This window comes from Anthonomus grandis, chromosome 10 (genome assembly GCF_022605725.1).
Source record: "Anthonomus grandis grandis chromosome 10, icAntGran1.3, whole genome shotgun sequence".
Taxonomy (NCBI): Eukaryota; Metazoa; Arthropoda; class Insecta; order Coleoptera; family Curculionidae; genus Anthonomus; species Anthonomus grandis.
This window is the reverse complement of record NC_065555.1, coordinates 22,745,505-22,772,662: the sequence shown is the minus strand read 5'-3', so window position 1 is coordinate 22,772,662 and position 27,158 is coordinate 22,745,505. Positions and strand designations below refer to the sequence as shown.

Here is a 27,158-nt window from a genome sequence, read left to right as displayed (position 1 = left end):
TTTTTTGCTATTGGTCTGATTGGGTTCAAATTTGGTATTTGGGCTTTATTTAGGATGCAATTATTAATTTTTGACAGATATTTGACATTTGACTTCCGGGTCACGTGACTATTGTAACTTTTTTGCTATGGGTCCGATTGGGTTCAAATTTGGTATTTGGGCTTTATTTAGGATACAATTAATAAATTTTGACAGATAATTGACAAATTATATTTTAAAGTCACGTGACTTTCATAATTCTTTTGCGATTGATCCGATTGGGTTGAAATTTAGTATTTGGGCTTTATTTAGGATGCAAGTAATAAATTCTGACAGGAATTTGACATATTGAATTTTAAAGTCACGTGACTTCCATAACTTTTTTGCTATTGATCCGATTGGGTTCAAATTTGGAATTTGGGGTTTATTTAGGATGCAATTATTGATTTCTTACAAAATTTTAAAATATTAAGTTCTAGGGTCACGTGACTATCAAAATTTCCTATTTGATTGAAATTTGCTATTAGATGATATGTATATATTTGTAGATAATATTTTGTATTACCCTATTCCTTTTATCTTATTTTGTTAAATTATTTCTTAAATTTGCCTTTAAAAAAAAATTAAGAAATCATCGGTTCGAATACATAGGCTTTAAAGGGATCTTATGTTCTCTCGTAATATTGTGGCATTATTATATATTTTGAAAAATTTTGTCATAAAGCTTTTTTATTACTTTTTGAGTGGTCTTTAGCCAGAAAAAAGAAATTTTGAATTTGGAGCATGTTTTGAAAAATTTTCATTTTGGGCCGGATTTTGTTTAAAAATCGATAAATGCAAATAAATAGGTTTTCTGTTCATTTTAGAGTCAAATCGATAATAACCTTTTTGAAAGGTATCCTGAAGTAATACAAGATAGAAAAATAAAAAGTTGAAATTTTTCCATAGGGCTCTTGATAATTCGATATTTATGATTAATAGTTTTTTACAATTTTCTCCGAATCTGTGATAGCTATAATCAATTAGTTTTAACATTCGAATACCTCGTAACATTCCCTAGAACTTTTGTTTAAGACAAAAAGTTGTCAGAGTTATAGTTTATTTAGAAAAAAATAAAAACCATTTTTTCACAATTTTTCATGGCTATACCCCTTTCGATTTTGGAGCAAAAAAAAAAATTTTTTTTCTTGGGTTTTTTTTTACTGGAAATTGCCAACTTAGGGCTTACATTATAAGTTGTCGGTTATCATTTTAAGAAAAATAATTCTACCGTGGGAAAAAACGAGTTTTCTTTTATTTTTTTTTACATTTTTACTAATATCTCGACTTCTATAGCTTCGATTCAATTCGTTGATGGTTTCTTTTATTCTTTATTCTCCTCCTGTTAATTCTTTTTATATTTTATTACAATTGCCTTTCGAAATAAAACTGAAAAATTTTAAAAATCGACGTAAATACATAGACTCTTATGGGACCTAATTTTACCTTTATATTGTGGCACTCGTATAAATCGTGGAAATTTTTGTTATTAGGCTTTTTTACTAGTTTTTGAATGGTCTTTAACCAGAAAAAAGAAATTTTGAATTCGGAGCATATTTTGAAAAAATTGTCATTTTGACCCCGGATTTTGTTCGAAAATCGAAAGATGCAAAGAAATAGGTTTTCCGTTCATTTTAGAGTCAAATTGGTAATAATCTTTTTAAAAGATACTCTGAAGTAGTACAGGATAGAAAAATAAAAAATTGAAATTTTTCCATAGGGCTCTTGATAATTCGATATTTATGTTTAATAGTTTTTTCCAATTTTCTCCGATTGTATAATAGCTAGAACTGATTCGTTTTAACGCACGGATACCTCGTAATATTCCCGAAAACTTTTGTTTAAGACAAAAAGTTGTCAGAGTTATATTTTATTTATAAAAAAATAAAAACCATTTTTTCGAAATTTTTCATGACTATACCCCTTTCGATTTTCGACCAAAAAAAAATTTTTTTTTCTTGGGTTTTTTTTCTGAAAATTACAAGTTTAGGGCTAAAACTAAAATTTGTCATAAATTATTTTAAGAAAAAAAATGATACCGTGGGAAAAAACCAGTTTTCTTTTGGTTTTCCCACATTTTTACTTATATCTCGGCTTCTATAGCTTCGATTCAATTTATTTATGGTTTTTTTTATTTCTTATTCTTCTCCTGTCAATTCTTTTGATATTTTATTACTATTAAATTTTAAAATAAAAAGAAAAATTAAAACAAATCGACGTAAAATCCCGTTTGTTCTATTTCAATAAATAGACCCTTATGGGAACTTCTCTCTGAATTTGGTATTTATGGTTTATTTAGGATACAACTAATAAATTATGACGGATAACTGACATTTGAGTGTCAGCCTAGGTCACGTGACTACCGTAACTTTTTTTGCTATTGGTCCGATTTTGTTATTAATATATATGTTCTGTTGTTAATATACTTCGACAGATATTTGAAATATAAGACAGTATATTGACACACAACGCGACTATATAACAAATTATGGTTCTTTGAAGCATGATACCCCAACAACTGGTCCTCTCTTTCCTCGGCAGGTAAACGTTAGCCTCTCCGACTCACCTAAGTACACCTGATAATTTTTGATTTTTTTTTTAAATTCCCTTATGGCTTTTCACAGACAAGACCTAAAGGTTCCAAACTGGTCCCCACGGACCAAAAGTATAGGAGCGAAGCGACTATACTTGTTATATAGGAGCGTCTGCGACTATATTATGCACGCGGGCCCGGGTCCGAAAAATCGTGTTTTTTTGGAAATAAAAATTCATATCTTTGGCTGTATGGCTAGCGAAACGATGAAATTTGGCATAGGGTCTCTCAATACATTGGGAATGATGGATCCGTAAACGAATTTTTTTTCCGGTACCACCAAACGGAGCGGTACTGTCTCAAATTCAAAAATTCGTAAAAAAATTGGTAAAAATCGAGTTGCTCACGAGATCTCAATTTTAAAGCGTTCAATCGAGTTGAAATTTTCAGGATATATGGGTTCTTGGGGCTTACGTGTCTGTATACTTTTTGAGCCCGATCGGTATACAGGGTGAGTTGTTATAAGCGAACAAAAGTGACTAAAAAAAAAATTCAAACTTCTCCAGAGGCTAAAAAAAAATTTTTATAAAAAAAGTGTTTCGGCGAAAAGACTTCATTTTATAAGAGATTTAACATACTTGGAGCTTTTTTTTGTAAAAAATTTATTTTACGAGTTCTGGCATTTTCAGTTTTTTGGGATTTTCCGCCAAACGATACTTATTTTGGGAAAATTTTTTTTTTCAAAAAATAACTTCATCTTTTACCTTTTATATGCCATATAACCGAAATTTTTGGGAACCATACAGGGCGAGCAATAATGAACTTTACCCATGAAGGTCCGACCCGAAAATCACATTTTATTTAATAACTTTTTCGTAGTAGCATCTGGACCATTTATATTCTCAGGCATTAAATACTTTAATAACCCCAATATTTATGTAAAATTACAATCTTCCAACATTAATAGGTTCTGAGCAATTCGAATTTTCGCGTTTAATTCATTTGCCACGTCCCTGTACATGGTGAAAAGATCAGACATCATCTAAAAGATCCGAAATTTTGTTTTACAACACATACTAAAATTTCAGGGTTCCAGCGATAGTACAAGTACCCGAAAAATGCGATTTTATGAAAAAAGTCCATTTTTTTGCGTTTTTGCAGGTAATTGGAGGTGTCAACCTAAACTCTGATGAAATGGCTGGTGGGAACAATACTTTGACGCATGGTGGATACAAATTTTTTGCTCGTGACAGGTGGCCGGGACTTGGTTGGGTTTTTTGTAAAATTATGAATGAAAATGAACCGGAAACGATCAGGGAAAGGAAGCACCGAATCAGAAAATGAATGGGCTTTCCGAATCTGTGCATATCAATAGGGGAAATTGTGTATTGCGGCCAGGAAAATTCGGCAAACATTTTGACGTCTTCGAAAAATGCCGTTTTTTTGAAATGTCAGTGTCTTTATACCGGGGTGAGACGAAATGAAATTTGCCCGATTATTTTATTAAAATTATTCGAATATATACACGGGTCAGTCGTAATGATCTATTTAATTTAAAATAAAAATTTCGATATTAGGTGAGTTTTTACTATTTAGTTTATTATTAATATATGCTAATAATTCTTAAACATTGCTTTTGGGATATAAATAAAATTTTTTTGAAATTATTGATTTTTAAGGTTAGTCGAGTATCATAACTTTTTTGGTATTGGTGCGATTTGGTTGAAATTTGGTACCTAGTACCTATTTCGGATAAGATTAATAAATTTTTACAGATATTTGACATGACTATGTTTTAAGGTCACGTGACTACCTTAACTTTCTTCCTATTTGTCCGATTTGATTGAAATTTGGTATTTGGGGTTTATTTAGGATGCAATTATTAATTTTTCACAGATATTTGACATTTGACTTCCAGGTCACGTGACTATTGTAACTTTTTTGCTATGAGTCCGATTGGGTTCAAATTTGGTATTTATGCTTTATTTAGGATACAATTAATAAATTTTAACAGATAATTGACATATTGAATGTTTAAGTCACGTGACTTCCATAACTTATTTGCTATTGTTCCGATTGGGTTGAAATTTAGTATTTGGGCTTTATTTAGGATGCAAGTAATAAATTTTGACAGAAATTTGACATGTTGAATTTTTTAAGTCACGTGACTTCCATAACTTTTTTGCTATTGATCCGATTGGGTTGAAATTTAGTATTTGGGCTTTATTTAGGATGCAAGTAATAAATTTTGACAGAAATTTGACATGTTGAATTTTTTAAGTCACGTGACTTCCATAACTTTTTTGCTATTGATCCGATTGGGTTCAAATTTGGAATTTGGGGTTTATTTAGGATGCAATTGTTGATTTTTTACAAAATTTTAAAATATTAAGTTCTAGGGTCACGTGACTATCAAAATTTCCTATTTGATTAAAATCTGCTATTAGATGATATGTATATATTTATAGATAATATTTCGTATTACCCTATTCCTTTTATCTTAATTAGTTAAATTATTTCTTAAATTTGCCTTTCAAAAAAAAATAAAAAAATCATCGGTTCGAATACATAGGCTTTAAAGGGAACTTATCTTCTTTCATAATATTGTAGCATTATTATAGATTTTGAAAATTTTTGTCATTAAGCTTTTTCATTACTTTTTGAATGGTCTTTAGCCAGAAAAAAGAAATTTTGAATTTGGAGCATGTTTTGAAAAAATTTTCATTTTGGGCCGGATTTTGTTCGAAAATCGAAAAATGCAAAGAAATAGGTTTTCTGTTCATTTTAGAGTCAAATCGATAATAATCTTTTTGAAAGGTATCCTAAAGTAGTACAAGATAGAAAAATAAAAAAATGAAATCTTTCCATAGGGCTCTTGATAATTCGATATTTATGATTTATAGTTTTTTACAATTTTCTCCGAATCTGTGATAGCTGTAATCAATTAGTTTTAACATTCGAATACCTCGTAATATTCCCTAGAACTTTTGTTTAAGACAAAAAGTTGTCAGAGTTATAGTTTAGTTAGAAAAAAATAAAAACCATTTAATCACAATTTTTCATGGCTATACCCCTTTCGATTTTGGAGCAAAAAAAAAATTTTTTTTCTTGGGTTTTTTTTAATGGATATTGCCAACTTAGGGCTTACATTATAATTTGTCAGTTATCATTTTAAGAAAAAAAATGCTACCGTGGAAAAAAACGAGTTTTCTTTTATTTTTTTTTCACAGTTTTACTAATATCTCGACTTCTAGAGCTTCGATTCAATTTGTTGATGGTTTTTATTATTCCTTATTCTCCTCCTGTTAATTCTTTTTATATTTTATTACAACTGCCTTTCGAAATAAAACTGAAAAATTAAAAAAATCGACGTAAAAGCCCGGTTGTCTTATCCCTGTACATAGGCTCTTATGGAACCTAATTTTTCCCTTTATATTATGGCACTCGTATAAATCGTGGAAAATTTTGTCATAAAGCTTTTTTATTAGTTTTTAAATGGTCTTTAACCAGAAAAAAGAAATTTTGAATTCGGAGCATATTTTGGAAAAATGGTCATTTTGACCCCGGATTTTGTTCGAAAATCGAAAAATGCAAAGAAATAGGTTTTCCGTTCATTTTAGAGTCAAATTGGTAATAATCTTTTTTAAAGATACTCTGAAGTAGTACAGGATAGAAAAATAAAAAACTGAAATTTTTCCATAGGGCTCTTGATAATTCGATATTTATGTTTAATAGTTTTTTTCAATTTTCTCCGACTGTATAATAGCTAGAACCGATTCGTTTTAACGCACGGATACCTCGTAATATTCCCGAAAACTTTTGTTTAAGACAAAAAGTTGTCAGAGTTATATTTTATTTAAAAAAAAATAAAAACCATTTTTTCGCAATTTTTCATGGTTATACCCCTTTCGATTTTCGACCAAAAAAAAATTTTTTTTTTCTTGGGTTTTTTTTACGTGAAATTGCCAACTTAGGGCTTACATTATAATTTGTCAATAATTATTTTAAGAAAAAAAAATGATACCGTGGGAAAAAACCAGTTTTCTTTTGTTTTTTCCCACATTTTTACTAATCTCTCGGCTTCTATAGCTTCGATTCAATTCATTGATGGTTTCTTTTATTTCTTATTCTCCTCCTCTCAATTCTTTTGATATTTTATTACTATTACATTTCAAAATAAAAAGAAAAATTAAAACAAATCGACGTAAAATCCCTGTTTGTTCTATTTCAAGAAATAGACCCTTATGGGAACTTCTCTCTGAATTTGGTATTTATGGTTTATTTAGGATACAACTAATAAATTATGACAGATAACTGACATTTAAGTTTCAGCCTAGGTCACGTGACTACCGTAACTTTTTTGCTATTGGTCCGATTCTGTTCGAATTTGGTATTCAGACTTTATTTAGAATACAATTAATATACTTTCACAGATATTTGAAATATAAGACAGTATATTGACACACAACGCGACTATATAACAAATTATGGTTCTTTGAAGCATGATACCCCAACAACTGGTCCTCTCTTTCCTTGGCAGGTAAACGTTAGCCTCCCCGACTCACCTAAGTACACCTGATAGTTTTTGATTTTTTTTTTATTACCTTATGGCTTTTCACAGACAAGACCTAAAGGTTTCAAACTGGTCCCCACGGACCAAAAGTATAGGAGCGAAGCGACTATACTTGTTATATAGGAGCGTCTGCGACTATATTATGCACGCGGGCCCGGGTCCGAAAAATCGTGTTTTTTTGGAAATAAAAATTCATATCTTTGGCTGTATGGCTAGCGAAACGATGAAATTTGGCATAGGGTCTCTCAATACATTGGGAATGATGGATCCGTAAACGAATTTTTTTTCCGGTACCACCAAACGGAGCGGTACTGTCTCAAATTCAAAAATTCGTAAAAAAATTGGTAAAAATCGAGTTGCTCACGAGATCTCAATTTTAAAGCGTTCAATCGAGTTGAAATTTTCAGGATATATGGGTTCTTGGGGCTTACGTGTCTGTATACTTTTTGAGCCCGATCGGTATACAGGGTGAGTTGTTATAAGCGAACAAAAGTGACTAAAAAAAAAATTCAAACTTCTCCAGAGGCTAAAAAAAAATTTTTATAAAAAAAGTGTTTCGGCGAAAAGACTTCATTTTATAAGAGATTTAACATACTTGGAGCTTTTTTTTGTAAAAAATTTATTTTACGAGTTCTGGCATTTTCAGTTTTTTGGGATTTTCCGCCAAACGATACTTATTTTGGGAAAATTTTTTTTTTCAAAAAATAACTTCATCTTTTACCTTTTATATGCCATATAACCGAAATTTTTGGGAACCATACAGGGCGAGCAATAATGAACTTTACCCATGAAGGTCCGACCCGAAAATCACATTTTATTTAATAACTTTTTCGTAGTAGCATCTGGACCATTTATATTCTCAGGCATTAAATACTTTAATAACCCCAATATTTATGTAAAATTACAATCTTCCAACATTAATAGGTTCTGAGCAATTCGAATTTTCGCGTTTAATTCATTTGCCACGTCCCTGTACATGGTGAAAAGATCAGACATCATCTAAAAGATCCGAAATTTTGTTTTACAACACATACTAAAATTTCAGGGTTCCAGCGATAGTACAAGTACCCGAAAAATGCGATTTTATGAAAAAAGTCCATTTTTTTGCGTTTTTGCAGGTAATTGGAGGTGTCAACCTAAACTCTGATGAAATGGCTGGTGGGAACAATACTTTGACGCATGGTGGATACAAATTTTTTGCTCGTGACAGGTGGCCGGGACTTGGTTGGGTTTTTTGTAAAATTATGAATGAAAATGAACCGGAAACGATCAGGGAAAGGAAGCACCGAATCAGAAAATGAATGGGCTTTCCGAATCTGTGCATATCAATAGGGGAAATTGTGTATTGCGGCCAGGAAAATTCGGCAAACATTTTGACGTCTTCGAAAAATGCCGTTTTTTTGAAATGTCAGTGTCTTTATACCGGGGTGAGACGAAATGAAATTTGCCCGATTATTTTATTAAAATTATTCGAATATATACACGGGTCAGTCGTAATGATCTATTTAATTTAAAATAAAAATTTCGATATTAGGTGAGTTTTTACTATTTAGTTTATTATTAATATATGCTAATAATTCTTAAACATTGCTTTTGGGATATAAATAAAATTTTTTTGAAATTATTGATTTTTAAGGTTAGTCGAGTATCATAACTTTTTTGGTATTGGTGCGATTTGGTTGAAATTTGGTACCTAGTACCTATTTCGGATAAGATTAATAAATTTTTACAGATATTTGACATGACTATGTTTTAAGGTCACGTGACTACCTTAACTTTCTTCCTATTTGTCCGATTTGATTGAAATTTGGTATTTGGGGTTTATTTAGGATGCAATTATTAATTTTTCACAGATATTTGACATTTGACTTCCAGGTCACGTGACTATTGTAACTTTTTTGCTATGAGTCCGATTGGGTTCAAATTTGGTATTTATGCTTTATTTAGGATACAATTAATAAATTTTAACAGATAATTGACATATTGAATGTTTAAGTCACGTGACTTCCATAACTTATTTGCTATTGTTCCGATTGGGTTGAAATTTAGTATTTGGGCTTTATTTAGGATGCAAGTAATAAATTTTGACAGAAATTTGACATGTTGAATTTTTTAAGTCACGTGACTTCCATAACTTTTTTGCTATTGATCCGATTGGGTTGAAATTTAGTATTTGGGCTTTATTTAGGATGCAAGTAATAAATTTTGACAGAAATTTGACATGTTGAATTTTTTAAGTCACGTGACTTCCATAACTTTTTTGCTATTGATCCGATTGGGTTCAAATTTGGAATTTGGGGTTTATTTAGGATGCAATTGTTGATTTTTTACAAAATTTTAAAATATTAAGTTCTAGGGTCACGTGACTATCAAAATTTCCTATTTGATTAAAATCTGCTATTAGATGATATGTATATATTTATAGATAATATTTCGTATTACCCTATTCCTTTTATCTTAATTAGTTAAATTATTTCTTAAATTTGCCTTTCAAAAAAAAATAAAAAAATCATCGGTTCGAATACATAGGCTTTAAAGGGAACTTATCTTCTTTCATAATATTGTAGCATTATTATAGATTTTGAAAATTTTTGTCATTAAGCTTTTTCATTACTTTTTGAATGGTCTTTAGCCAGAAAAAAGAAATTTTGAATTTGGAGCATGTTTTGAAAAAATTTTCATTTTGGGCCGGATTTTGTTCGAAAATCGAAAAATGCAAAGAAATAGGTTTTCTGTTCATTTTAGAGTCAAATCGATAATAATCTTTTTGAAAGGTATCCTAAAGTAGTACAAGATAGAAAAATAAAAAAATGAAATCTTTCCATAGGGCTCTTGATAATTCGATATTTATGATTTATAGTTTTTTACAATTTTCTCCGAATCTGTGATAGCTGTAATCAATTAGTTTTAACATTCGAATACCTCGTAATATTCCCTAGAACTTTTGTTTAAGACAAAAAGTTGTCAGAGTTATAGTTTAGTTAGAAAAAAATAAAAACCATTTAATCACAATTTTTCATGGCTATACCCCTTTCGATTTTGGAGCAAAAAAAAAATTTTTTTTCTTGGGTTTTTTTTAATGGATATTGCCAACTTAGGGCTTACATTATAATTTGTCAGTTATCATTTTAAGAAAAAAAATGCTACCGTGGAAAAAAACGAGTTTTCTTTTATTTTTTTTTCACAGTTTTACTAATATCTCGACTTCTAGAGCTTCGATTCAATTTGTTGATGGTTTTTATTATTCCTTATTCTCCTCCTGTTAATTCTTTTTATATTTTATTACAACTGCCTTTCGAAATAAAACTGAAAAATTAAAAAAATCGACGTAAAAGCCCGGTTGTCTTATCCCTGTACATAGGCTCTTATGGAACCTAATTTTTCCCTTTATATTATGGCACTCGTATAAATCGTGGAAAATTTTGTCATAAAGCTTTTTTATTAGTTTTTAAATGGTCTTTAACCAGAAAAAAGAAATTTTGAATTCGGAGCATATTTTGGAAAAATGGTCATTTTGACCCCGGATTTTGTTCGAAAATCGAAAAATGCAAAGAAATAGGTTTTCCGTTCATTTTAGAGTCAAATTGGTAATAATCTTTTTTAAAGATACTCTGAAGTAGTACAGGATAGAAAAATAAAAAACTGAAATTTTTCCATAGGGCTCTTGATAATTCGATATTTATGTTTAATAGTTTTTTTCAATTTTCTCCGACTGTATAATAGCTAGAACCGATTCGTTTTAACGCACGGATACCTCGTAATATTCCCGAAAACTTTTGTTTAAGACAAAAAGTTGTCAGAGTTATATTTTATTTAAAAAAAAATAAAAACCATTTTTTCGCAATTTTTCATGGTTATACCCCTTTCGATTTTCGACCAAAAAAAAATTTTTTTTTTCTTGGGTTTTTTTTACGTGAAATTGCCAACTTAGGGCTTACATTATAATTTGTCAATAATTATTTTAAGAAAAAAAAATGATACCGTGGGAAAAAACCAGTTTTCTTTTGTTTTTTCCCACATTTTTACTAATCTCTCGGCTTCTATAGCTTCGATTCAATTCATTGATGGTTTCTTTTATTTCTTATTCTCCTCCTCTCAATTCTTTTGATATTTTATTACTATTACATTTCAAAATAAAAAGAAAAATTAAAACAAATCGACGTAAAATCCCTGTTTGTTCTATTTCAAGAAATAGACCCTTATGGGAACTTCTCTCTGAATTTGGTATTTATGGTTTATTTAGGATACAACTAATAAATTATGACAGATAACTGACATTTAAGTTTCAGCCTAGGTCACGTGACTACCGTAACTTTTTTGCTATTTGTCCGATTTGATTGAAATTTGGTATTTGGGGTTTATTTAGGATGCAATTATTAATTTTTCACAGATATTTGACATTTGACTTCCAGGTCACGTGACTATTGTAACTTTTTTGCTATTGGTCTGATTGGGTTCAAATTTGGTATTTGGGCTTTATTTAGAATGCAATTATTAATTTTTGACAGATATTTGACATTTGACTTCCGGGTCACGTGACTATTGTAACTTTTTTGCTATGGGTCCGATTGGGTTCAAATTTGGTATTTGGGCTTTATTTGGGATACAATTAATAAATTTTGACAGATAATTGACATATTGAATGTTAAAGTCACGTGACTTCCATAACTTATTTGCTATTGTTCCGATTGGGTTGAAATTTAGTATTTAGGCTTTATATAGGATGCAAGTAATAAATTTTGACAGAAATTTGACATGTTGAATTTTTTAAGTCACGTGACTTCCATAACTTTTTTGCTATTGATCCGATTGGGTTCAAATTTGGAATTTGGGGTTTATTTAGGATGCAATTATTGATTTCTTACAAAATTTTAAAATATTAAGTTCTAGGGTCACGTGACTATCAAAATTTCCTATTTGATTGAAATCTGCTATTAGATGATATGTATATATTTATAGATAGTATTTTGTATTACCCTATTCCTTTTATCTTAATTAGTTAAATTATTTCTTAAATTTGCCTTTAAAAAAAAAAATAAAAAATCATCGGTTCGAATACATAGGCTTTAAAGGGAACTTATCTTCTCTCGTAATATTGTGGCATTATTATAGATTTTGAAAAATTTTGTCATAAAGCTTTTTCATTACTTTTTGAATGGTCTTTAACCAGAAAAAAGAAATTTTGAATTTGGAGCATGTTTTGAAAAATTTTCATTTTGGGCCGGATTTTGTTTGAAAATCGATAAATGCAAATAAATAGGTTTTCTGTTCATTTTAGAGTCAAATCGATAATAACCTTTTTGAAAGGTATCCTGAAGTAGTACAAGATAGAAAAATAAAAAGTTGAAATTTTTCTATAGGGCTCTTGATAATTCGATAATTATGATTAATAGTTTTTTACAATTTTCTCCGAATCTGTGATAGCTATAATCAATTAGTTTTAACATTTGAATACCTCGTAATATTCCCTAGAACTTTTGTTTAAGACAAAAAGTTGTCAGAGTTACAGTTTATTTAGAAAAAAATAAAAACCATTTTTTCACAATTTTTCATGGCCATACCCCTTTCGATTTTGGAGCAAAAAAAAATTTTTTTTTTCTTGGGTTTTTTTTAATCGATATTGCCAACTTAGGGCTTACATTATAATTTGTCGGTTATTAATTTAAGAAAAAAAAATTATACCGTGTGAAAAAACCAGTTTCCTTTTGTTTTTCCCACATTTTTACTTATAACTCGACTTCTATAGCTTCGATTCAATTCGTTGATGGTTTCTTTTATTTCATATTCTCCTCCTGTCAATTCTTTTGATTTTTTATTACTATTACATTTTAAAATAAAAAGAAAAATTAAAACAAATCGACGTAAAATCCCGTTTGTTCTATTTCAATAAATAGATCCTTATGGGAACTTTTTTCTGAATTTGGTATTTATGGTTTATTTAGGATACAACTAATAAATTATGACAGATAACTGACATTTGAGTGTCAGCCTAGGTCACGTGACTACCGTAACTTTTTTGCTATTGGTCCGATTCTGTTCGAATTTGGTATTCAGGCTTTATTTAGAATACAATTAATATACTTTCACAGATATTTGAAATATAAGACAGTATATTGACACACAACGCGACTATATAACAAATTATGGTTCTTTGAAGCATGATACCCCAACAACTGGTCTTCTCTTTCCTTGGCAGGTAAACGTTAGCCTCCCCGACTCACCTAAGTACACCTGATAATTTTTGTTTTTTTTTTTTTAAATTCCCTTATGGCTTTTCACAGACAAGACCTAAAGGTTCCAAACTGGTCCCCACGGACCAAAAGTATAGGAGCGAAGCGACTATACTTGTTATATAGGAGCGTCTGCGACTATATTATGCACGCGGGCCCGGGTCCGAAAAATCGTGTTTTTTTGGAAATAAAAATTCATATCTTTGGCTGTATGGCTAGCGAAACGATGAAATTTGGCATAGGGTCTCTCAATACATTGGGAATGATGGATCCGTAAACGAATTTTTTTTCCGGTACCACCAAACGGAGCGGTACTGTCTCAAATTCAAAAATTCGTAAAAAAATTGGTAAAAATCGAGTTGCTCACGAGATCTCAATTTTAAAGCGTTCAATCGAGTTGAAATTTTCAGGATATATGGGTTCTTGGGGCTTACGTGTCTGTATACTTTTTGAGCCCGATCGGTATACAGGGTGAGTTGTTATAAGCGAACAAAAGTGACTAAAAAAAAAATTCAAACTTCTCCAGAGGCTAAAAAAAAATTTTTATAAAAAAAGTGTTTCGGCGAAAAGACTTCATTTTATAAGAGATTTAACATACTTGGAGCTTTTTTTTGTAAAAAATTTATTTTACGAGTTCTGGCATTTTCAGTTTTTTGGGATTTTCCGCCAAACGATACTTATTTTGGGAAAATTTTTTTTTTCAAAAAATAACTTCATCTTTTACCTTTTATATGCCATATAACCGAAATTTTTGGGAACCATACAGGGCGAGCAATAATGAACTTTACCCATGAAGGTCCGACCCGAAAATCACATTTTATTTAATAACTTTTTCGTAGTAGCATCTGGACCATTTATATTCTCAGGCATTAAATACTTTAATAACCCCAATATTTATGTAAAATTACAATCTTCCAACATTAATAGGTTCTGAGCAATTCGAATTTTCGCGTTTAATTCATTTGCCACGTCCCTGTACATGGTGAAAAGATCAGACATCATCTAAAAGATCCGAAATTTTGTTTTACAACACATACTAAAATTTCAGGGTTCCAGCGATAGTACAAGTACCCGAAAAATGCGATTTTATGAAAAAAGTCCATTTTTTTGCGTTTTTGCAGGTAATTGGAGGTGTCAACCTAAACTCTGATGAAATGGCTGGTGGGAACAATACTTTGACGCATGGTGGATACAAATTTTTTGCTCGTGACAGGTGGCCGGGACTTGGTTGGGTTTTTTGTAAAATTATGAATGAAAATGAACCGGAAACGATCAGGGAAAGGAAGCACCGAATCAGAAAATGAATGGGCTTTCCGAATCTGTGCATATCAATAGGGGAAATTGTGTATTGCGGCCAGGAAAATTCGGCAAACATTTTGACGTCTTCGAAAAATGCCGTTTTTTTGAAATGTCAGTGTCTTTATACCGGGGTGAGACGAAATGAAATTTGCCCGATTATTTTATTAAAATTATTCGAATATATACACGGGTCAGTCGTAATGATCTATTTAATTTAAAATAAAAATTTCGATATTAGGTGAGTTTTTACTATTTAGTTTATTATTAATATATGCTAATAATTCTTAAACATTGCTTTTGGGATATAAATAAAATTTTTTTGAAATTATTGATTTTTAAGGTTAGTCGAGTATCATAACTTTTTTGGTATTGGTGCGATTTGGTTGAAATTTGGTACCTAGTACCTATTTCGGATAAGATTAATAAATTTTTACAGATATTTGACATGACTATGTTTTAAGGTCACGTGACTACCTTAACTTTCTTCCTATTTGTCCGATTTGATTGAAATTTGGTATTTGGGGTTTATTTAGGATGCAATTATTAATTTTTCACAGATATTTGACATTTGACTTCCAGGTCACGTGACTATTGTAACTTTTTTGCTATGAGTCCGATTGGGTTCAAATTTGGTATTTATGCTTTATTTAGGATACAATTAATAAATTTTAACAGATAATTGACATATTGAATGTTTAAGTCACGTGACTTCCATAACTTATTTGCTATTGTTCCGATTGGGTTGAAATTTAGTATTTGGGCTTTATTTAGGATGCAAGTAATAAATTTTGACAGAAATTTGACATGTTGAATTTTTTAAGTCACGTGACTTCCATAACTTTTTTGCTATTGATCCGATTGGGTTGAAATTTAGTATTTGGGCTTTATTTAGGATGCAAGTAATAAATTTTGACAGAAATTTGACATGTTGAATTTTTTAAGTCACGTGACTTCCATAACTTTTTTGCTATTGATCCGATTGGGTTCAAATTTGGAATTTGGGGTTTATTTAGGATGCAATTGTTGATTTTTTACAAAATTTTAAAATATTAAGTTCTAGGGTCACGTGACTATCAAAATTTCCTATTTGATTAAAATCTGCTATTAGATGATATGTATATATTTATAGATAATATTTCGTATTACCCTATTCCTTTTATCTTAATTAGTTAAATTATTTCTTAAATTTGCCTTTCAAAAAAAAATAAAAAAATCATCGGTTCGAATACATAGGCTTTAAAGGGAACTTATCTTCTTTCATAATATTGTAGCATTATTATAGATTTTGAAAATTTTTGTCATTAAGCTTTTTCATTACTTTTTGAATGGTCTTTAGCCAGAAAAAAGAAATTTTGAATTTGGAGCATGTTTTGAAAAAATTTTCATTTTGGGCCGGATTTTGTTCGAAAATCGAAAAATGCAAAGAAATAGGTTTTCTGTTCATTTTAGAGTCAAATCGATAATAATCTTTTTGAAAGGTATCCTAAAGTAGTACAAGATAGAAAAATAAAAAAATGAAATCTTTCCATAGGGCTCTTGATAATTCGATATTTATGATTTATAGTTTTTTACAATTTTCTCCGAATCTGTGATAGCTGTAATCAATTAGTTTTAACATTCGAATACCTCGTAATATTCCCTAGAACTTTTGTTTAAGACAAAAAGTTGTCAGAGTTATAGTTTAGTTAGAAAAAAATAAAAACCATTTAATCACAATTTTTCATGGCTATACCCCTTTCGATTTTGGAGCAAAAAAAAATTTTTTTTTCTTGGGTTTTTTTTAATGGATATTGCCAACTTAGGGCTTACATTATAATTTGTCAGTTATCATTTTAAGAAAAAAAATGCTACCGTGGAAAAAAACGAGTTTTCTTTTATTTTTTTTTCACAGTTTTACTAATATCTCGACTTCTAGAGCTTCGATTCAATTTGTTGATGGTTTTTATTATTCCTTATTCTCCTCCTGTTAATTCTTTTTATATTTTATTACAACTGCCTTTCGAAATAAAACTGAAAAATTAAAAAAATCGACGTAAAAGCCCGGTTGTCTTATCCCTGTACATAGGCTCTTATGGAACCTAATTTTTCCCTTTATATTATGGCACTCGTATAAATCGTGGAAAATTTTGTCATAAAGCTTTTTTATTAGTTTTTAAATGGTCTTTAACCAGAAAAAAGAAATTTTGAATTCGGAGCATATTTTGGAAAAATGGTCATTTTGACCCCGGATTTTGTTCGAAAATCGAAAAATGCAAAGAAATAGGTTTTCCGTTCATTTTAGAGTCAAATTGGTAATAATCTTTTTTAAAGATACTCTGAAGTAGTACAGGATAGAAAAATAAAAAACTGAAATTTTTCCATAGGGCTCTTGATAATTCGATATTTATGTTTAATAGTTTTTTTCAATTTTCTCCGACTGTATAATAGCTAGAACCGATTCGTTTTAACGCACGGATACCTCGTAATATTCCCGAAAACTTTTGTTTAAGACAAAAAGTTGTCAGAGTTATATTTTATTTAAAAAAAAATAAAAACCATTTTTTCGCAATTTTTCATGGTTATACCCCTTTCGATTTTCGACCAAAAAAAAATTTTTTTTTTCTTGGGTTTTTTTTACGTGAAATTGCCAACTTAGGGCTTACATTATAATTTGTCAATAATTATTTTAAGAAAAAAAAATGATACCGTGGGAAAAAACCAGTTTTCTTTTGTTTTTTCCCACATTTTTACTAATCTCTCGGCTTCTATAGCTTCGATTCAATTCATTGATGGTTTCTTTTATTTCTTATTCTCCTCCTCTCAATTCTTTTGATATTTTATTACTATTACATTTCAAAATAAAAAGAAAAATTAAAACAAATCGACGTAAAATCCCTGTTTGTTCTATTTCAAGAAATAGACCCTTATGGGAACTTCTCTCTGAATTTGGTATTTATGGTTTATTTAGGATACAACTAATAAATTATGACAGATAACTGACATTTAAGTTTCAGCCTAGGTCACGTGACTACCGTAACTTTTTTGCTATTGGTCCGATTCTGTTCGAATTTGGTATTCAGACTTTATTTAGAATACAATTAATATACTTTCACAGATATTTGAAATATAAGACAGTATATTGACACACAACGCGACTATATAACAAATTATGGTTCTTTGAAGCATGATACCCCAACAACTGGTCCTCTCTTTCCTTGGCAGATAAACGTTAGCCTCACCTAAGTACACCTGATAATTTGCGATTTTTTTTAAGAAATCCTCTAAGGCCCATCACTGACAAGACCTAAAGGTTCCAAACTGGTCCCCACGGACCAAAAGTATAGGAGCGAAGCGACTATACTTGTTATATAGGAGCGTCTGCGACTATATTATGCACGCGACCTCGGGTCCGAAAAATCGTGTTTTTTTGGAAATAAAAATTCATATCTTTGGCTGTATGGCTAGCGAAACGATGAAATTTGGCATAGGGTCTCTCAATACATTGGGAATGATGGATCCGTAAACGAATTTTTTTTCCGGTACCACCAAACGGAGTGGTACTGTCTCAAAGTCAAAAATTCGTAAAAAAACCGGTCAAAATTCATTTTTGCACGAGATCTCAATTTTAACGCTGTCAAAAAAATTGAAATTTTTAGGCATAAAAGACTTTATAGTAATTCATGTCTGTATACTTTTTGGGCCCGATCGGTATACAGGGTGAGTTGTTATAAGCGAACAAAAGTGACTAAAAAAAAAATTCAAACTTCTCCAGAGGCTAAAAAAAAATTTTTATAAAAAAAGTGTTTCGGCGAAAAGACTTTATTTTATAAGAGATTTGACATACTTGGAGCTTTTTTTTGTAAAAAATTTATTTTACGAGTTCTGGCATTTTCAGTTTTTTGGGATTTTCCGCCAAACGATACTTATTTTGGGGAAAATTTTTTTTTCAAAAAATAACTTCATCCTTTACCTTTCATATGCCATATAACCGAAATTTTTGGGAACCATACAGGGCGAGCAATAATGAACTTTACCCATGAAGGTCCGACCCAAAAATCACATTTTATTTAATAACTTTTTAGTGGTGGCACCTGGACCATTTATATTCTCAGGGATTAAATACTTTAATAACCCCATTATTTGTGTAAAATTACAATCTTCCAACATTAATAGGTTCTGAGCAATTCGAATTTTCGCGTTTAATTCATTTGCCACGTCCCTGTACATGGTGAAAAGATCAAACAACATCTAAAGGATCCGAAATTTTGTTTTACAACACATACTAAAATTTCAGGGTTCCAGCGATAGTACAAGTACCCGAAAAATGCGATTTTATGAAAAAAGTCCATTTTTTTGCTTTTTTGCAGGTAATTGGAGGTGTCAACCTAAACTCTGATGAAATGGCTGGTGGGAACAATACTTTGACGCATGGTGGATACAAATTTTTTGCTCGTGACAGGTGGCCGGGACTTGGTTGGGTTTTTTGTAAAATTATGAATGAAAATGAACCGGAAACGATCAGGGAAAGGAAGCACCGAATCAAAAAATGAATGGGCTTTCCGAATCTGTGCATATCAATTGGGGAAATTGTGTATTGCGGCCAGGAAAATTCGGCAAACATTTTGACGTCTTCGAAAAATGCCGTTTTTTTGAAATGTCAGTGTCTTTATACCGGGGTGAGACGAAATGAAATTTGCCCGATTATTTTATTAAAATTATTCGAATATATACACGGGTCAGTCGTAATGATCTATTTAATTTAAAATAAAAATTTAGATATTTGGTGAGTTTTTACTATTTAGTTTATTATTAATAAATGTTAACAATTCTTAAACATTGCTTTTGGGATATAAATAAAAATTTTTTGAAATTATTGATTTTTAAGGTTAGTCGAGTATCATAACTTTTTTGGTATTGGTGCGATTTGGTTGAAATTTGGTACCTAGTACCTATTTCGGATAAGATTAATAAATTTTTACAGATATTTGACATGACTATGTTTTAAGGTCACGTGACTACCTTAACTTTCTTCCTATTTGTCCGATTTGATTGAAATTTGGTATTTGGGGTTTATTTAGGATGCAATTATGAATTTTTCACAGATATTTGACATTTGACTTCCAGGTCACGTGACTATTGTAACTTTTTTGCTATTGGTCTGATTGATTTCAAATTTGGTATTTGGGCTTTATTTAGGATGCAATTATTAATTTTTGACAGATATTTGACATTTTACTTCCGGGTCACGTGACTATTGTAACTTTTTTGCTATGAGTCCGATTGGGTTCAAATTTGGTATTTATGCTTTATTTAGGACACAATTAATAAATTTTAACAGATAATTGACAAATTATATTTTAAAGTCACGTGACTTTCATAATTCTTTTGCTATTAATCCGATTGGGTTGAAATTTAGTATTTGGGCTTTATTTAGGATGCCAGTAATACATTTTGACAGAAATTTGACATATTGAATTTTAAAGTCACGTGACTTCCATAACTTTTTTGCTATTGATCCGATTGGGTTCAAATTTGGAATTTGGGGTTTATTTAGGATGCAATTGTTGATTTTTTACAAAATTTTAAAATATTGAGTTTTAGGGTCACGTGACTATCAAAATTTTCTATTTGATTGAAATCTGCTATTAGATGATATGTATATATTTATAGATAATATTTTGTATTACCCTATTCCTTTTATCTTAAATAGTTAAATTATTTCTTAAATTTGCCCTTAAAAAAAAAATTTTAAAATCATCGGTACGAATACATGGCCTTTAAAGGAAATATATCTTCTTTCATAATATTGTAGCATTATTATAGATTTTAAAAAAATTTGTCATTAAGCTTTTTTATTACTTTTTGAATGGTCTTTAGCCAGAAAAAAGAAATTTAGAATTTGGAGCATGTTTTGAAAAAAATTTCATTTTTGGCCGGATTTTGTTCGAAAATCGATAAATGCAAATAAATAGGTTTTCTGTTCATTTTAGAGTCAAATCGATAATAACCTTTTTAAAAGGTATCCTGGAGTAGTACAAGATAGAAAAATAAAAAATTGAAATTTTTCCATAGGGCTCTTGATATTTCGATATTTATGTTTAATAGTTTTTTACAATTTTCTCCGATTCTGTGATAGCTATAATCAATTCGTTTTAACATTCGGATACCTCGTAATATTCCCGAAAACTTTTGTTTAAGATAAAAAGTTGTCAGAGTTATAGTTTATTTAGAAAAAAATAAAAACCATTTTTTCACAATTTTTCATGGCTATACCCCTTTCGATTTTGGATCAAAAAATTTTTTTTTTTCTTGGGTTTTTTTTACTGGAAATTGCCAACTTAGGGCTTACATTATAATTTGTCGATTATAATTTTAAGAAAAAAAATGGTACCGTGGGAAAAAACGAGTTTTCTTTTATTTTTTTTCACATTTTTACTAATACCTCGACTTGTATAGCTTCGATTCAATTCGTTGATAGTTTCTATTATTCCTTATTCTCCTCCTGTTAATTCTTTTTATATTTTATTACAATTGCCTTTCGAAATAAAACTGAAAAATTTTAAAAATCGACGTAAATACATAGACTCTTATGGGACCTAATTTTACCTTTATATTGTGCCACTCGTATAAATCGTGGAAATTTTTGTTATTAGGCTTTTTTACTAGTTTTTGAATGGTCTTTAACCAGAAAAAAGAAATTTTGAATTCGGAGCATATTTTGAAAAAATTGTCATTTTGACCCCGGATTTTGTACGAAAATCGAAAAATGCAAAGAAATAGGTTTTCCGTTCATTTTAGAGTCAAATTGGTAATAATCTTTTTTAAAGATACTCTGAAGTAGTACAGGATAGAAAAATAAAAAATTAAAATTTTTCCATAGGGTTCTTGATAATTCGATATTTATGTTTAATAGTTTTTTCCAATTTTCTCCGATTGTATAATAGCTAGAACCGATTCGTTTTAACGCACGGATACCTCGTAATATTTCCGAAAACTTTTGTTTAAGACAAAAAGTTGTCAGAGTTATATTTTATTTATAAAAAAATAAAAACCATTTTTTTTTAATTTTTCGTGGGTTATACCCCTTTCGATTTTCGACAAAAAAAAAAAAAAATTTTTTCTTGGGTTTTTTTTGTGAAAATTACAAGTTTAGGGCTAAAACTAAAATTTATCATAAATTATTTTAAGAAAAAAAATTATACCGTGGGAAAAAACCAGTTTTCTTTTGTTTTTCCCACATTTCTACTAATATCTCGACTTCTATAGCTTCGATTCAATTCGTTGATGGTTTCTTTTATTTCTAATTCTCCTCCTGTCAATTCTTTTGATATTTTATTACTATTACATTTTAAAATAAAAAGAAAAATTAAAACAAATCGACGTAAAATCCTGTTTGTTCTATTTCAATAAATAGACCCTTATGGGAACTTTTCTCTGAATTTGGTATTTATGGTTTATTTGGGATACAACTAATAATTTATGACAGATAACTGACATTTGAGTTTCAGCCCAGGTCACGTGACTACCGTAACTTTTTTGCTATTAGTCCGATTCTGTTGTAATTTGGTATTTAGGCTTTATTTAGGATACAATTAACATATTTTAACAGATATTTAAAATATAAGACAGTATACTGACACACAACGCGACTATATAACAAATTATGGTTCTTTGAAGCATGATACCCCAACCACTGGTCATCTCTTTCCTTGGCATATAAACGTTGGTACACCTGATAATTTTTGTTTTGTTTTAAGAAATCCTCTAAGGCCCATCACTGACAGGACTTAGAGGTTCCAAACTGGTCCCCACGGACCAAAAGTATAGGAGCGAAGCGACTATACTTGTTATATAGGAGCGTCTGCGACTATATTATGCACGCCACCTCGGGCCCGAAAAATCGTGTTTTTTTGGAAATAAAAATTCATATCTTTGGCTGTATGGCTAGCGAAACGATGAAATTTGGCATAGGGTCTCTCAATACATTGGGAATGATGGATCCGTAAACGAATTTTTTTTCCGGTACCACCAAACGGAGCGGTACTGTCTCAAAGTCAAAAATTCGTAAAAAAATTGGTAAAAATCGAGTTGCTCACGAGATCTCAATTTTAAAGCGTTCAATCGAGTTGAAATTTTCAGGATATATGGGCTCTTGGGGCTTACGTGTCTGTATACTTTTTGGGCCCGATCGGTATACAGGGTGAGTTGTTATAAGCGAACAAAAGTGACTAAAAAAAAAATTCAAACTTCTCCAGAGGCTAAAAAAAAATTTTTATAAAAAAAGTGTTTCGGCGAAAAGACTTCATTTTATAAGAGATTTGACATACTTGGAGCTTTTTTTTGTAAAAAATTTATTTTACGAGTTCTGGCATTTTCAGTTTTTTGGGATTTCCCGCCAAACGATACCTATTTTGGGAAATTTTTTTTTTTCAAAAAATAACTTCATCCTTTACCTTTCATATGCCATAAAACCGAAATTTTTGGGAACCATACAGGGCGAGCAATAATGAACTTTACCCATGAAGGTCCGACCCAAAAATCACATTTTATTTAATAACTTTTTAGTGGTTGCACCTGGACCATTTATATTCTCAGGGATTAAATACTTTAATAACCTCATTATGTGTGTAAAATTACAATCTTCTAACTTTAATAGGTTCTGAGCAATTCGAATTTTCGCGTTTAATTCATTTGCCGCATCCCTGTATATGATGAAGAGATCAAACAACATCTAACGGATCCGAAATTTTGTTTTACAATACATACTAAAATTTCAAGGTTCCAGCGATAGTACAAGTACCCGAAAAATGCGATTTTATGAAAAAAGTCCATTTTTTTGCGTTTTTGCAGGTAATTGGAGGTGTCAACCTAAACTCTGATGAAATGGCTGGTGGGAACAATACTTTGACGCATGGTGGATACAAATTTTTTGCTCGTGACAGGTGGCCGGGACTTGGTTGGGTTTTTTGTAAAATTATGAATGAAAATGAACCGGAAACGATCAGGGAAAGGAAGCACCGAATCAGAAAATGAATGGGCTTTCCGAATCTGTGCATATCAATTGGGGAAATTGTGTATTGCGGCCAGGAAAATTCGGCAAACATTTTGACGTCTTCGAAAAATGCCGTTTTTTTGAAATGTCAGTGTCTTTATACCGGGGTGAGACGAAATGAAATTTGCCCGATTATTTTATTAAAATTATTCGAATATATACACGGGTCAGTCGTAATGATCTATTTAATTTAAAATAAAAATTTAGATATTAGGTGAGTTTTTACTACTTAGTTTATTATTAATAAATGTTAACAATTCTTAAACATTGCTTTTGGGTTATAAATAAAAATTTTTTGAAATTATTGATTTTTAAGGTTAGTCGAGTATCATAACTTTTTTGGTATTGGTGCGATTTGGTTGAAATTTGGTACCTAGTACCTATTTCGGATAAGATTAATAAGTTTTTACAGATATTTGACATGACTATGTTTTAAGGTCACGTGACTATTGGTACTTTTTTGCTATGAGTCCGATTGGGTTCAAATTTGGTACTTGGGCTTTATTTAGGATGCAATTATTAATTTTTGACAGATATTTGACATTTGACTTCCGGGTCACGTGACTATTGGTACTTTTTTGCTATTGGTCTGATTGGGTTCAAATTTGGTATTTGGGCTTTATTTAGGATGCAATTATTAATTTTTGACAGATATTTGACATTTGACTTCCGGGTCACGTGACTATTGTAACTTATTTGCTATTGGTCTGATTGGGTTCAAATTTGGTATTTATGCTTTATTTAGGATACAATTAATATATTTTAACAGATAATTGACATATTGAATTTTAAAGTCACGTGACTTTCATAATTCTTTTGCTATTGATCCGATTGGGTTGAAATTTAGTATTTGGGCTTTATTTAGGATGCAAGTAATAAATTTTGCCAGAAATTTGACATATTGAATTTTAAAGTTACGTCACTTCCATAACTTTTTTGCTATTGATCCGATTGGGTTCAAATTTGGAATTTGGAGTTTATTTAGGATGCAATTGTTGATTTTTTACAAAATTTTAAAATATTGAGTTCTAGGGTCACGTGACTATCAAAATTTTCTATTTGATTGAAATTTGCTATTAGATGATATGTATATATTTGTAGATAATATTTTGTATTACCCTATTTCTTTTATCTTAATCAGTTAAATTATTTCTTAAATTTACCTTTAAAAAAAAAATAAAAAAATCATCGGTTCGAATACATGGGCTTTAAAGGGAACTTATCTTCTTTCATAATATTGTAGCATTATTATAGATTTTCAAAAATGTTGTCATAAAGCTTTTTTATTACCTTTTGAATGGTCTTTAACCAGAAAAAAGAAATTTTGAATTTGGAGCATGTTTTGAAAAAATGTTCATTTTGGGCCGGATTTTGTTCGAAAATTGATAAATGCAAATAAATAAGTTTTCTGTTCATTTTGGAGTCAAATCGATAATAATCTTTTTGAAAGGTATCCTGAAGTAGTACAAGATAGAAAAATAAAAAATTGAAATTTTTCCATAGGGCTCTTGATATCTTGATATTTATGAGTAATAGTTTTTTACAATTTTCTCCAAATCTGTGATAGCTATAATCAATTAGTTTTAACATTCAAATACCTCGTAACATTCCCTAGAACTTTTGTTTAAGACAAAAATTTGTCAGAGTTATAGTTTATTTAGAAAAAAATAAAAACCATTTTTTCACAATTTTTCATGGCTATACCCCTTTCGATTTTGAGGCAAAAAAAAATTTTTTTTTTCTTGGGTTTTTTTTACTTGAAATTGCCATTATAGGGCTTACATTATGATTTGTCGATTATAATTTTATCAAAAAAAAATGGTACCGTGGGAAAAAACGAGTTTTCTTTTATTTTTTTTCACATTTTTACTAATATCTCGACTTCTATAGCTTCGATTCAATTCGTTGATGGTTTCTATTATTCCTTATTCTTCTCCTGTTAATTCTTTTTATATTTTATTACAATTGCCTTTCGAAATAAAACTAAAAAATTTTAAAAATCGACGTAAATACATAGACTCTTATGGGACCTAATTTTACCTTTATATTGTGCCACTCGTATAAATCGTGGAAATTTTTGTTATTAGGCTTTTTTGCTAGTTCTGAATGGTCTTTAACGAGAAAAAAGAAATTTTGAATTCGGAGCATATTTTGAAAAAATTGTCATTTTGACCCCGGATTTTGTTCGAAAATCGAAAAATGCAAAGAAATAGGTTTTTCGTTCATTTTAGAGTTAAATTGGTAATAATCTTTTTTAAAGATACTCTGAAGTAGTACAGGATAGAAAAATAAAAAATTGAAATTTTTCCATAGGGCTCTTGATAATTCGATATTTATGTTTAATAGTTTTTTCCAATTTTCTCCGATTGTATAATAGCTAGAACCGATTCGTTTTAACAGGCGAATACCCCTTAATATAGCGAAGAACTCTTATTTAATACAAAAAGTTGTCAGATTTATAGTTTATTAATAAAAAAATAAAAACCATTTTTTTGAAATTTTTTGTGGGTATACCCCTTTCGATTTTCGACCAAAAAATTTTTTTTTTTGGGTTTTTTTAGTGAAAATTGCCAGTTTAGGGCCAAAAATTAGAATTTGTCAATAATTATTTTAAGAAAAAAAATGATACCGTGGGAAAAAACCAATTTTCTTTTGTTTTTCCCACATTTTTACTAATATCTCGGCTTCTATAGCTTCGATTCAATTCGTTGATGGTTTCTTTTATTTCTTATTCTCCTCCTGTCAATTCTTTTAATATTTTATGACTATTATTGTTGAAAATAAAAAGAAAAATTAAAACAAATCGACGTAAAATCCCGTTTGTTCTATTTCAAGAAATAGACCCTTATGGGAACTTCTCTCTGAATTTGGTATTTATGGTTTATTTAGGATACAACTAATAAATTATGACAGATAACTGACACTTAAGTTTCAGCCTAGGTCACGTGACTACCGTAACTTTTTTGCTATTGGACCGATTCTGTTCGAATTTGGTATTCAGGCTTTATTTAGAATACAATTAATATACTTTCACAGATATTTGAAATATAAGACAGTATATTGACACACAACGCGACTATATAACAAATTATGGTTCTTTGAAGCATGATACCCCAACAACTGGTCCTCTCTTTCCTTGGCAGGTAGACGTTGGCCTCCCTGACTCACCTAAGTACACCTGATAATTTTTGATTGTTTTTTTAAATTCCCTTATGGCTTTTTACAGACAAGACCTAAAGGTTCCAAACTGGTCCCCACGGACCAAAAGTATAGGAGCGAAGCGACTATACTTGTTATATAGGAGCGTCAGCGACTATATTATGAGCGTCACCTAGACCTCGCGCGATCGTGTTTTTTGGGATATAAAAATTCATAACTTTGGCTGTATGGCTAGTGAAACGATGAAATTTGGCATGTGGCCTCTCAATACATTAAGAATGATGGATCCGTAAACAATTTTTTTTTTCGGTACCC

General features: G+C 30.2%; 1 protein-coding gene and 1 long non-coding RNA gene across 3 annotated transcripts in view; one reads left to right on the top strand and one right to left on the bottom strand.

The window, feature by feature from the left end:
- The window catches only part of LOC126741064 (uncharacterized), a 75,287-nt gene extending 71,410 nt beyond the window's left edge, over positions 1-3,877 (bottom strand). Inside the window, exon 1 of the long non-coding RNA XR_007662099.1 lies at positions 3,731-3,877. This is a non-coding gene — a long non-coding RNA (uncharacterized LOC126741064). The remainder of the gene's footprint in view (positions 1-3,730) is intronic.
- LOC126741058 (uncharacterized) overlaps positions 1-26,809 on the top strand; it is a 169,086-nt gene extending 142,277 nt beyond the window's left edge. For both annotated transcript variants that reach the window (XM_050447348.1, XM_050447355.1), the window contains exon 4: positions 26,625-26,809. The gene's annotated coding sequence lies outside the window, so the exon portion shown is untranslated. The remainder of the gene's footprint in view (positions 1-26,624) is intronic.
- The last annotated feature ends 349 nt before the right edge of the window (positions 26,810-27,158 follow it).